The 13,416-nt window shown below is 34.7% G+C and overlaps 1 protein-coding gene across 1 annotated transcript in view; it reads right to left on the bottom strand.

Moving 5' to 3' along the window:
- Nucleotides 1-13,416, bottom strand: part of FOXP2 (forkhead box P2) — a 579,712-nt gene that overhangs the window by 537,673 nt on the left and 28,623 nt on the right. Inside the window, exon 2 of the mRNA XM_070468584.1 lies at nt 8,174-8,318. The gene's annotated coding sequence lies outside the window, so the exon portion shown is untranslated. The remainder of the gene's footprint in view (nt 1-8,173; nt 8,319-13,416) is intronic.

Below are 13,416 nucleotides of genomic sequence, written 5' to 3'. Positions count from 1 at the left end.
CTGGTAAAGAAACCACCTGCAATGCAGGAACCCTGGTTTGATTCCTGGGTCAGGAAGATCCCCTGAACAAGGGATAGGCTACCCACTCCAGTAGTCTTGGGGTTCCCTGGTGGCTCAGTTGGTAAAGAACCGGCCTGCAATGCAAGAGACCTGGGTTTGATCCCAGAGTTGGGAAGATCCCCTGGAGGAGGGCATGGCAACCCACTCCAGTAATCTGACCTGGAGAATCTCCATGGATAGAGGAGCCTGGTGTGCTGCAGTCCATGGGGTCACAAAGAGTCGGGACATGACTAAGTGAATAAGCACAGCATGCCACTAACCCACTAAAAAAGAGTCATTCATCCCAGGAATATTCAGTCCCTTTTTCAGATATTACTTTGCATCATTATCTTGGAAGTAGACTCAAAAGGGTAATTAATCCTTCAAATGGATTTGGAGATTATCATCTATTTTGTGTTTAATAAGTTTTGTCTTTACTATCTTAAAATAGAAGAGATATACAGGAATACAAAAGTTTTAACTAGTTTACCTTTTTTAAAAAATATTAAGCACTTAAAACCAAGAGGTCAGGCTTTTGTGATAAGGTACATAGCTGGATAGGTTTTAGCCTTTTATTTAAGCATTCTGTTTGTTACAATCCTCCCTTGAGGGTCTGAGAGCAATCCATTCATTAAGATTCTAGGGAGTCATTCAACAGTCACAAGACACATTCAGGTGGGTTACTTTCTTAAGACATTAACAACTGCTTTTGCAAAAAAGCTTACATCATTGTAAGAGAACATGGATATTACACCTCATTTTGTTGAATTACTATCTTACAAAGATTCAAATCAGTAAGGAAGACAGCTGTAAAAAACTGCCCTAAGAAACTGGTGCTTTGTTATCTAATGAAAACTAAATCCCATGAATATCAATTTTTCGGGAAGATTCAACCCCTCCTTGGTATTTTTTTTTCTTGTTAAGGCTGATATGTCTCTTTTCAGACATTTAATAAATAAATTATCTTGTTTTCCATATTCCTATATAGCCTCTCAAATTGACCAAAGCAAATCTTTTTGAACTCCTCAAAAAATGTAGGATATATATCCTATATATCATCTTCTGATATATCATTGAAGGAGAAAAAAATTCCTCTATTTCCCACTGGGAATTTGTAAAAGAAACATAAATATTATTTAGATCTTCTTTTAAGAATTTATAAATATTCCAGGTAGGTTAATATAAAGTTACAGAAATACTAGGCCACAAAGAAATAATAACTTTTTAAGTATTTCCATGTGGTGATAGAAACCATATTTCCTGAATTATGGAACTACATCCTTCCCAGAATAATTATCTGCTTCAGAATTTAACAAATAGAATAAATCACTATGTATTAAACACTGCTATACATAGAGACAGAGATAGAGACATATATAAACATATACACACATGAAAACATACACACATATTTCTACATGCATAGAAAAGGTAAGAGAGATCTATACTATTAAGTGCCTATTCTGTGCCAGGTATTTTTAAAGTTTGATCATTCAATCTTCACAAAACCCTATATGAAAATCATTTTTTTCACATATAAAACTTACCAAGATCAATACAAAAAAATACATGGCTGAACAAACCCAGGTGTGTCAAATGCAAAAATGATCTTTCTTCCATGGTATGCTTAAAGTAAGTTTTAGTATTGCTTGGTATCACTTTAACATAGAAGAAAATTCATTCTGGCATTATGAAGAAACATAGCTGGTTTTTCAAACAAAATCTGATTTTATTCCCAAAATTTCAATATGGCAAAGGAAAAGTTGTTACAAAGATAATTCTTGGTTGAATATGTTAAAAATGTAATTCCCTGGTAATCTGGGTTTTGGCCAAGACAAATCAAAATCAAAGATATTTTACAAATGCCAAGTTTTCAGGGAAACAAAAAAAATGCAATAGCAACAGATGCATTCTCCCTAGACATTTGTGTTGAGCCTAGCCATATCCAGAGTTTGAAGAAAAGGGGGATTTTTAAATTTCAGTTTTATGAATAATAAGTTCTGGTTTCTGTTAATGTCAACTAGTTAAATAAGATTATACTCACTCTTTCGAACATTAAATATTAGAATATACTGAGAATGAAAGAAAAAATAAGGAAGAAAAAGAGGAAAGGAGGAAGAAAAAAGAAAAGCAAGAAAAAATGTTAGAGACTAGCAAAAAAAAAACATATCTGGTACTTTTTAAACTGAAACTGCATTTGAAAATTTCTATTCAAAGAGAGAATACAAAGTGCATCTGTTTTTCATTTCTTTTACAACATGCTAACATTAAAATTAACAAATTAAAATCCCACTTAAGTGTCTCAGGAGGATGGACCACTGCATAAAATGCATTAAATTTTAAGAAGCTACAAAAAACTGAGTAAACATCATTTCTTTACTGCAGAATGGGTTTGGGGTATATGGGTTTGGGGTTAAAAAAAAACATTAATTTTTTTAAATTCAAAACTGAACTATCTTAAGACAAGTTTATTCTACATAAGTTGTCATAAAAAGTTACTAAATATATGCAAGCACAGAGGTCTTCCTATATGGATATTAGCACTTTCCCCAAGTAAAACACCCTCCAGCAGATCTTCCCAACCCAAAAATTGAACCAGGGTCTCCTGCATTGCATGCCGATTCCTTACCAGCTGAGCTCTCCCGGAAATGCTTTATAATATCAGAAGATAATGATTTTAAAACCCTATCTTTTTAATAAGCTTGAATATCCAGAGTAGACAGATCAAATATGATTTTATCTCACTTTTTCTCAGAATTCTACTTAACAGAATCATTGAGATTGCTTTCTTAATTTTTAAAAAATTATATTTGACATGCAAAAACACATCTAAAGCAAAGCCTTCATTTATTTAGAATAGTTTTACTTTTATAGAAAAATTCAGCTGAAACTACAGAGTTCCCATATATGTCTTCTCCATCTCCAAAACACATAAAGTTTCTTCTATTATTCAGATTTTGCAATACTGTGGTATATTTGCTACAACTTAGGAACCATGTTAAAACATAGTCATGAACTAAAGTCTAGAATTCACACTAGGATTCACTGTTTGTGTTGTATAGTTCCACAGTTATACAGCTGACAAATACATAATGCTATGTACCCGTCATTAAAGAACCATACAGAATAGGTTCACCACCCTAAAGATGCCCTGTGCTCTGCCTATTTGTCCTTCTCTCTCCTCGACCCCTGGCAACCACTGAGCTTTTTACTGTCTCCACAGTTTGCCTTTTCCAGAATGTCATATAGTTGGAATCTCAGTATGCGGGCTTTACAAATGATTTAACTCACTCAGTGATATTCACATAAGGTTCCCCATGTCTTTTTGTGGCTTAATAGATCATTTCTTTTCATCAACTGAATTAACAGTCCATTGTCTAGCTATATCACAGTTTGTTTATCCACTTACCTAGTAAAGGGCATTCTGTTTGCTTCTAAGTTTTGGCAATTATGAATAAAGTTTACATAAACATTGTGCAAATTTTTCATGGACATGTTTTCAGTTCATTTGGGTAACTACCCAGGAGTACAATAGCTGGGCTACATAGTAGTGAAGACTATATGTGTGCTGATCTTCATAATAAACTCCAAATTATTTCCCAAAGAAGCTGTATTCATTTCCACCAACAACAAATCAGAGTCCTAGCTGCTTGTTTCACACATCCTTGGCAGCATTTGGTGATGTCAGTATTTTGAATTTCAGCCATTCTAATAGGTAAGTAGTGGTATCTTATTATTTTAATTTATAGTTCCCTAATGAAATAAATACCAAACATCTTTCCATATGCTTATTTGCCATCTGAAGAAGTATCTTCTTCAGTGAGATCCCTCTAAAGCTCTCTCCCACTTTTAAATTGGATTATATGTTTTCTTATTGTTGAGTTCTTTGTTTATTTTGGATACCAAGTCCCTTATAAGATAGGTCTTTTACAAATATCTTCTTCCAGTGTGTGTCTTGTCTTTCAATTCCCTCATCAATGTCTTTCCAAAAATCGAATTTTTTCATTTTAATGAAGTGCAACTTATCAAACATAATTTTTTTTTTATTTCATGGATTGTACTTTTGGTATTTTATTTAAAAAATCATCCCCTAGATGATTTTCTCCTATGTTACCTTCCAGCAGTCTTAGAGTTTTACATTTTACACTTAGCTCTATGATCCACTTTTTATTCATTTTTATAAAAAGCATATGTTCTGTGTCTATTATTTTGCACATAATTGTACAAATGGTTGTTCCAGTACCACTTTTGAAGTTACTGTCCTTTTCAACTGAACTGCCTTCACTCATTTGTCAAAGATCAGCTGACTGTGTTTGTGTGAGTCCACTTCTAGGATCTTTAGTATTCGTTACAAAGACCTATTATTTTGTCAATACCATCCTGTCTTGATTGTGTTCGGTTCAGTCGCTCAGTCATGTCCGACTCTTTGCCACGACGTGGACTACAGCACACCAGGCTTCCTGTCCATCACCAACTCCCGGAGCTTGCTCAAACTCATGTCTATCAACTCAGTGATGCCATCCAATCATTTCATCCTCTGTTGTTCCCTTCTCCTCCTGCCTTCAATCTTTCCAGCATCAGGGTCTTTTCTTTAAACAAAGTCTTGACGTCAGGTGGTGTTAGTCTTCTGACTTTTCTTTTTTTTTCCTATTCTGGGTCTTTTGTCTTTCCCTATAAACTTAAGAACTAGTTTATCAATATTCACAAAATAATTTATAGGGATTTTACTGGGATTATGTTGAATCTATAATCTTCAAGTTAATAAGACCTGACATTATAACCATATTGAGTATGTCTATCTATGAACATGGGGTATCTCTCCATTTAAATATTTGATTTTCTTTCATCAGAATTTTGTAGTTTTCCTAATATTATTGTTGTAATCTACAATATTGTAATCATCTTTTGGATTTTCTACATAGATACTCATGTCAGCTGCAAAAAGACAACAGTGTTTCTTCCTCCCCAATCTGTATGTCTTTTAATTCCCTTTTTTTAAAGCTTACTACTTAGGATTTCCAGTATGATACTGAACAGGATGTTTAAGAGGGGACATTTTACTTTGCAATCTTAGTAGAGAATCATCTAGTTTCTCACTGATGATTTTGTATAAAGCAAATATCTATGCAACCACCAGCCTAGTGAATAAACAGAAAGCTGCTGATACACCAGAAGGTCCTGGAACCTTCACCTCAATTTCGACCACCTATCTTGAACTTGGAGAAGTAAATGGCAACCCACTCCAATACTCTTGCCTGGAAAATCCCATGGAGGGAGAAGCCTGGTAGGCTACAGCCCATGGGGTTGCAAAACATGACTGAGGAACTTAAGCATCATCTTTACTTTTGTTATAATCACTTCTTGCATCCCTAAACACCAAAGTGTAGCTTTGGAACTGCATATAAAGGAAATCATACAGCACTTATTCTTTTAGATTTGGGTGTTTTTAATCAACATTACCATTAGGAGATCCAACCATGTTACTGTTGCTATACATTATACTTTCATTGCTGCAGAGCAGAAGACCAGAATGTTTTTTCTGGGAATGATAATGCTTTCCAATTCTTCATCAACTTCAAACCAGTAAATGGTTTACTACAGACCCATCAAATTTAAATAACTTTTTAAAGTTTCCTCACAATTTTCGGTTATAAAAAAGTTTTAAGTGAAAAACAACTGCTTTATGTCCTGAAAGCAATACTAATATTTGTAGTCTTTCTCTAAATTGTTTATTCTAATTCAATGATGAAAAATTGTGAACTGAACTTCTAGGACTTATTTTTTCTGCATCAGTTCAGTTCAGTCGCTCAGTCGTGTCCGACTCTTGGTGACCCCATGAACCACAGCACACCAGGCCTCCCTGTCCATCACCAACTCCCAGAGTTTACTCAAACTCATGTCCATTGAGTCGGTGATGCCATCCAGACACTTCATCTTCTGTCGCCCCCTTCTCCTCCTGCCCCCAATCCCTCCCAGCATCAGGGTATTTTCCAATGAGTCAACTCTTCACATGAGGTGGCCAAAGTATTGGAGTTTCAGCTTCAGCATCAGTCCTTCCAATGAACACCCAGGACTGATCTCCTTTAGGATGGACTGGTTGGATCTCCTTGCAGTCCAAGGGACTCTCAAGAGTCTTCTCCAACACCACAGTTCAAAAGCATCAATTCTTCGGCACTCAGCTTTCTTCACCGTCCAACTCTAACATTCATACATGACCACTGGAAAAGCCATAGCCTTGACTAGATGGACCTTTGTTGGCAAAGTAATGTCTCTGCTTTTTAATATGCTGTCTAGGTTGTTCATAACTTTCCTTCCAAGGAGTATGCGTCTTTTAATTTCATGGCTGCAATCACCATCTGCAGTGATTTTGGAGCCCAGAAAAGTAAAGTCAGCCACTGTTTCCACTGTTTTCCTATCTATTTGCCATGAAGTGATAGGACTGGATGCCATGATCTTAGTTTTCTGAACGTTGAGCTTTAAACCAACTTTTTCACTCTCCTCTTTCACTTTCATCAAGAGGCTTTTTAGTTCCTCTTCACTTTCTGCCGTAAGGGTGGTGTCATCTGCATATCTGAGGTTATTGATATTTCTCCCAGCAATTGATTCCAGCTTGTGCTTCATCCAGCCCAGTGTTTCTCATGACGTACTCTGCAAAGAAGTTAAATAAGCAGGGTGACAATATACAACCTTGACGTTCTCCTTTTCCTATTTGGAACCAGTCTGCTGTTTCATGTCCAGTTCTAACTGTTGCTTCCTGACCTGCATACAGGTTTCTCAAGAGGCGGGTCAGGTGGTGTGGTATTCCCAAATCTTTCAGAATTTTCCACAGTTTATTGTGATCCACACAGTCAAAGGCTTTGGCACAGTCAATAAAGCAGAAATAGATGTTTTTCTGGAACTCTCTTGCTTTTTCAATGATCCAGCGGATGTTGGCAATTTGATCTCTGGTTCCTCTGCCTTTTCAAAAACCAGCTTGAACATAGATTGTGCAAAATTTAAGATTTCTAACTCACAAGTATAGAATGTCAGGAATGGCCGCAGTGTTTCCTGGCTCTATCAGACGTTCCAAACAATAATATTAAACGTGAACCTAGAAATGATGAAGAATTCTCACTGCAGACTACTTTGACAACTTTGTCAGATGCTATGTGGTTAAGAATATCACATTCAAAATCTGTAAAGACTCATATTTAAATTTTGGAGATAACTGGGAGAATTTATGATTTGGTTTTATTTGACACTAATAAGTATTCATTATCTACTGCATACTCTGGACCTTTTAAAATGAAAACAATACACTATCACTGAGTCTTTTCACTGACAAATGAAAAAGGTAATCAATTATTAAACAAAAGTCAAATTTCTGGCAGTTAAGCCATTATATCACATATCAACTAACTTATTGCAAGGATGATACATGAGGTAACTTTCCAGATAAAGGTGTTGATGATAAGAAATTTCTTCCTAAATAATTTTCCTAAAACAAGCCCTGCCTTTAGTCATCATTCTTTCTAACAATTTCTGAACAGCAACTGAATTCTGTTTCTATAAAATCATTAACAGACATGTTTCAAGTTCTCCCTAACAAAACAGGAAATCAGTCTTTCCAATACACTAAGCTGACAAAATTTATATATTTTTATAGTACAGATACAAAGTCAGTCCAATTCATTTTCACCATGCAAAGTGAAAAAAGGACTTACTGTCTCTCTTACTGAAAGGTGGATTTAAATAGATATATTAAGATAGTCTTATTCTCAGATATGAAGAAATATAAAAGAAAAAGAAGGAATCAAAGTTTAGAGCATCAAGGGATTATAATGGCACAAATGCACATATTAAATCAAAGGAAGTTACCTTCTTTTCATCAGAATACTCTCAAAATTCTTAACAGTTCTCTGCCAGAAGATAAAATTAAAATTAATCCATTTTGCATTGAATGTTATTATTGTAAAGCATCACCTTTTTAGTTAGAAAGCATTAACACAAATACAAATTTAAGTTACTAACCAAAAGAAATGTATATTTTGTAGAGAAAAACAAATGCAAAGAATATTGTCATCACATATTTTTCTACTAACACCTGAGCAGCCACAAAAACAGAGATGGCAAACATGGAGTACAGATGACTTACATTTGGAGGGTTAGACTTTAATTCTCTCTCCCAGGATTGAGGGGTTTTATTCTTTGTGCTTACAATGCTCCTTTCTCCAGCGTATTCTTCTACTTCCAGAATAGGTCAGGACAAAGCTTCAACAGACTTCTATTATTTGTTTGATCTAGGGGGAAATTATACTTTTAATCAATTATTACAAAACGCATCAAACTTTTTTCTTTCTGTGCTGGGGGTGGGGGTTTCTCATTATTTTCTGTTGGATCTGAAGTGAACAGAGAAAATAGGAATCGCCATTGTTGAATATTATAATAAATAAATCAAGTAGTTTAAATTAACACCACTAAAAGAAACCCACATCCATCTTCTTTTTCATTTTTATGGCTAAGCAGCATAGCAAGAGAAAATTAATATTCAAAATCCAAATGACTACAAAAGCCTGCTCAAATGTATTTTTAAAAGACTTTAACATAATTTTGAAAATCCATGAGTTTGAATGGACTGGCAGAGACGATTAGGTATCAAATATTTTTACTCATTCATTTTAATGTCTTAGGGCTAAAGAATTACAGGATGATTAGAAAAGTGTAAAGGAAAATCCATTTAAAAAAATTTTAATGGAATAATAAAAAAGATGATTTCAAGAGCATGAGACAGACCAGAAACAGACAGTAAAGAATCTGTAGGCAGGGCAAGAAATTTAGAGTATAAACTGTGAAAATGGTACAAAGGTTGGGAACTGCTATTCTAACAGAATGTTGGTCAAATTAAAGTATATGACACAAGGACATTTTAATCTGATTTGATGTTAATTCTCTAAGGAATTTATACAATGTAAAAATGCAATACATCTTACTTTCACAAGAACACAGAAGCATAATGCATGATTGTTTGACCTTTGGTGGTATGAAAATTCATAACTTTAAGAGAATTAATTGTATTCTACAAACTTTATCAAACTGCAGTTTTCTAATAATGGATATTTTCTGCCTCATTAAAATGAAATATTAAGATAAATGTCTTCAACTTGTGCCATACTTTGGATCACACACTGTTGCCTTATCTTAAAGTCATTCATATTACTTTCCATTAAATAATAAATTAGAATGTAGGAGGGACATTTAGAGAAAATCAGAAATAAAATATAGCTGGGGGAAACTTGTCTGCTAGCACTGTAAAGTCAGTTTCTGCTCAGAAATTTAAGACTATTACACTTGTGATTATTATCCCCCCCCCAAAAAAAAATTATAGTGGCAAAATAGTAAACAAATGAAGTCAATTAATAGCTATATCACAATTGCTAAATACAAAAAACAAAATATATGTGTGCAGAAGCATTTCTTTAAGTCATCCATCTAATCACAAATTGGTACTTGTGTGAGCCTCTGCTGATTTTAACCGGTATAAGCAGTACTCGCAATCATTTACCTGGAATACCATAAAATTATTTCCGGTGAAACAAACAGAAATCTGACTATCAAAAATTAATGTTACTGAAGGAGAAAACTCATTCAAGGCTAGATTTTAGGATTACAGAAAACTGGTATACTTTGCTTTAGAAAGATCAGCTAATCTTGGCCTAACTCAATAGTCTTACTATTAATGGTTATCAACATACATTCTATATGAATATTTCCATATGGCTTTTCAAACATAGGTAGTTCTACTTTAGTTTCAAGAACACAGAAATGGTTTTGCTCTATTTTGGATCAGTGCAAGATCAATGAACGTTCCTTTAGGGAAGCCTTTTGAACTGACAAAGGGTGAATGATTGACACCAGTAACAAATACTTTTTGTTGTCCTGGAATGACATGTCATTTATAGCAATACCTATGCTAATTAATGCCACACATATCTACCAGATGTGTCAGAGAAATATGCCAGACCCTTCACAGAATATAGTGTGAGTTCAACTAAAATTCCATTAAAGATATCGATATGCATTCCTTAGGTATAAAGAACTGATCTATCTCTCTCTCTCTCTCTCTCTCTCTATATATATATATATATATATATATATATATATATATACACATACATATACACACATATATATATGTATATGTATACACACATACCCACACACACATATATATATACACATGCACATAGAATATACTTTCTATGATAGAGAAAAACACACTTTTATATAGTTAACTATACCTTATCTATTCCATTGGTAAAACTTTTTACAAAAAGCAAACTCTACCTTGTTCAAAGACACAATAATCTGAACCTTAAAAAATACAGAACATAATGTACTAAAATACTAGTTGGGGTCTTTAGAAACTACACTATAATGACACTTTACCCTTGTTCCCAGATTCTCTCAAATCCACGAGTAGATTATTAACAATTAGAACTATACATTAATCATTTTCATCTCCCCATTCCCTAGGACACAATTTGGTATAATGGATACCATCTTTATATATATATATATATATAGTTAATATATATATATATATATTTAGGGTCAATAAAGACATCAAAATTATGTATCACAATTTTGTTAGTAAATTCTGTATTTACAAAGAAACAATTGCTTATGATGGCAACTGAAACCCTTACTCATTTAATCAGATATGCTAGTAAAGAACTCATCTCACTGTCTGGAACAGACCACTCAAAAAAATGTGATCTATATAATCAGATTTAACATCCATTCCAGATTGCCTGGGATAGATGAGATTTGTACTTAATTCAGTTATTAAAAGCTAGCCCTTTTCTTTTCAAAAGTGTCCCAGTTTAGATGATAACTCTATATATTTTTCCAAAGTATAATTAATTATAATTCATCTATATGATTATTTCTTTTTATCAACAAGTTACTGTTCTTCATTGTTTTGTTTTCTATGATGCTGTTAACATGATAAAAGAATTTTACTAAGATTGGAATGAACAACATTCCATCCTTTTAACATCAATACATTCACACAAATGGTCAAAGGTTTACTAAATCCTCATATCCTTGAAGCTAAACATTCCATCATCAGTATAGGAATCACCTCCTAGCTGACCAAACAAAATGTGACTTCTTAATTCTTAGACTGCTTAACTTCTCTAATTCATTTAGCTTATTTTTTCATTCCTTCCACCTTAAAACTCTACTTTTGGCCTACATGTGCCAAATCGCTTCAGTCATGTCCAGCTCTTTGTGACCCTATGGACCATAGCCTGCCAGGCTCCTCCATCCATGGAATTCTTCAGGTATCAATACTGGAATGGGTAGCCATGCCCTCCTCAAGAGGATCATCTCAACTCAGGGATTGAACCCACATCTCTTATGTCTCCTGCATTGGCAGTCAGGTTCTTTACCACTAGCACCACCTGGGAAGCCCTTTTGGCCTACATGACACCCTTCTTTCCTGATTCCGCTGTTACCTCTCAGACCTCCTTTTTTCATTGTCTGTTGGTTCCTATTCTTCTTCTATCTATTTCCTTAATGTTAGTTTCCCAAGACTTCATGCTAGTCTTCTTCTTTTCCTAGTCTGCACTCCAGTTTTTGTAATAACCATAACTTGCTGCAAGTGATGCTATATCAGCTTACACCTTTCTCTTGACCTGCAGATTTAAAGTTCCTACTGAATACACAATCTTGCATCCCCTCCCCTCATCCTCCAGTCTTAACTCAGAGACCAAGGAAGCAACCAATGGTTAGGAAAGAAGTGAAGTTCTGCAAGAATTCACAGGCAGCAAAAGACAAGGGGGCTGGGTAGGGGAATCCAAACCCACTAGAATGAGACACAGTCTGTTCCTGGTATCTCATTTGTAATCCAAGCATGTTTCACTTTTAAAAATTGTTGCATGTAGTGGACAGGTTTCAAGGCAAATACTACTAGAAAGGATAATATAATAAACATGAAATACATCATGAGGATCACATACAAAATGCCCAAAGATAAAAGTATAAAGCAGCCTGTTATTGTTCAGGCACTAAGTTGTGTCTGACTCTTTGAGACCCCATGGATTGCAGGACGCCAGGCATCCCTGTCCTTCAAACTCCCGGAGTTGGGTCAAACTCATGTTCATAGAGTCAGTGATGTTAGCTAACCATCTCATCATCTGTAAAGCAGTTAGGTGAAAAACAAAAGAAAGCTGTAGGGTACTGTGGCAAAGTTTCTAAAGGGGTGGCTTTTAAACACCATCAGGTTACTTGCATAACCCAGCATTTGCTCCACAGGAATGCAGTATTAGCCCTGACAAAGGTGAATTTTCAAAAGAATCAGAAAAGCTGTGTGTGTTTGAGACAGAGAGAGAGAGAGAGAGAGAGAGAGAGAGAAACAAAGAGAGATCCAATTACTAAATAGTAACAAATCTTGTATTTTAAAAATAATAAATATAATAATATATGCAAGCTCTCTAAGGACTTAAAGCACTTCTTTCTGACCTCACACTAAAACTGAAGGGTTAGCCTGTGATCTAAAAGTCATGTATAACAAGGTTCCTAAAGGAAAATGTGGTCTGAGTTCTGAACAACTAATACAAAATCTTTTGATATACAATCCATTTACATTTTGAGAAAAGCATGCTATTTAATTTTACTGCCTAAAACACGCTGTGAATAAAACTTTCCATCTTCTCTTTGGCTCAGTTCTTTATCCTCTACTGCCTCTTAAACATCTTCACTTCAACACTCTGGTTCTGATACTTCTTCAAATTAATTACGGCTTATATGTCTTCAGAATTTTATTGGGGTGTTCAAAAAGTTCATTCAGTTCTTTCCTTAACCTGTTGTGGATGGAAAAGCCCAACTTTGAGGCAGACTCACTATCTCAAACCTCTTTACTCAAGAACACATGAGTTTTCTTAAATATATACCTAAATATTTATTTATTTAATTACTGATTGGATCTTCTAACAGAGAAGACTTTTTGTGCCTCTGGCATACGCCCCCACAGTTTACAGGAGAGATTCAGAGAAGAGAGTACTTTATCCAAGATCTCAGAGAGTGTAAGTGACAGAGATAGAACTTGAGCTCACTTTCTTTTTGAAAACATGACAAGCCAAATTTACTTAAAATTTATATGACAAGTAAATATACACATATAATATTTAATTTGTCTAACTATATTTGAAAATACTAACCCCCATTAAGAAAAATATAAAGAATCTGCCTGCAAAGCAGCAGATGAAGGAGACGCAGGTTCTAACCCGGGGCTGGGAAAATCCCCTGGAGAAGGCAATGGTTAAGTCACTCCAGTATTCTTCCTGGAGAATCCCAAGGAGAGAGGAGCCCAGTGGATTACAGCCCAAAGAGTCA

This window comes from Odocoileus virginianus, chromosome 1, assembly GCF_023699985.2.
Source record: "Odocoileus virginianus isolate 20LAN1187 ecotype Illinois chromosome 1, Ovbor_1.2, whole genome shotgun sequence".
Classification (NCBI taxonomy): Eukaryota; Metazoa; Chordata; class Mammalia; order Artiodactyla; family Cervidae; genus Odocoileus; species Odocoileus virginianus.
Note: the sequence above shows the minus strand (reverse complement) of the source record. Positions and strands in the feature narration are given on the sequence as shown.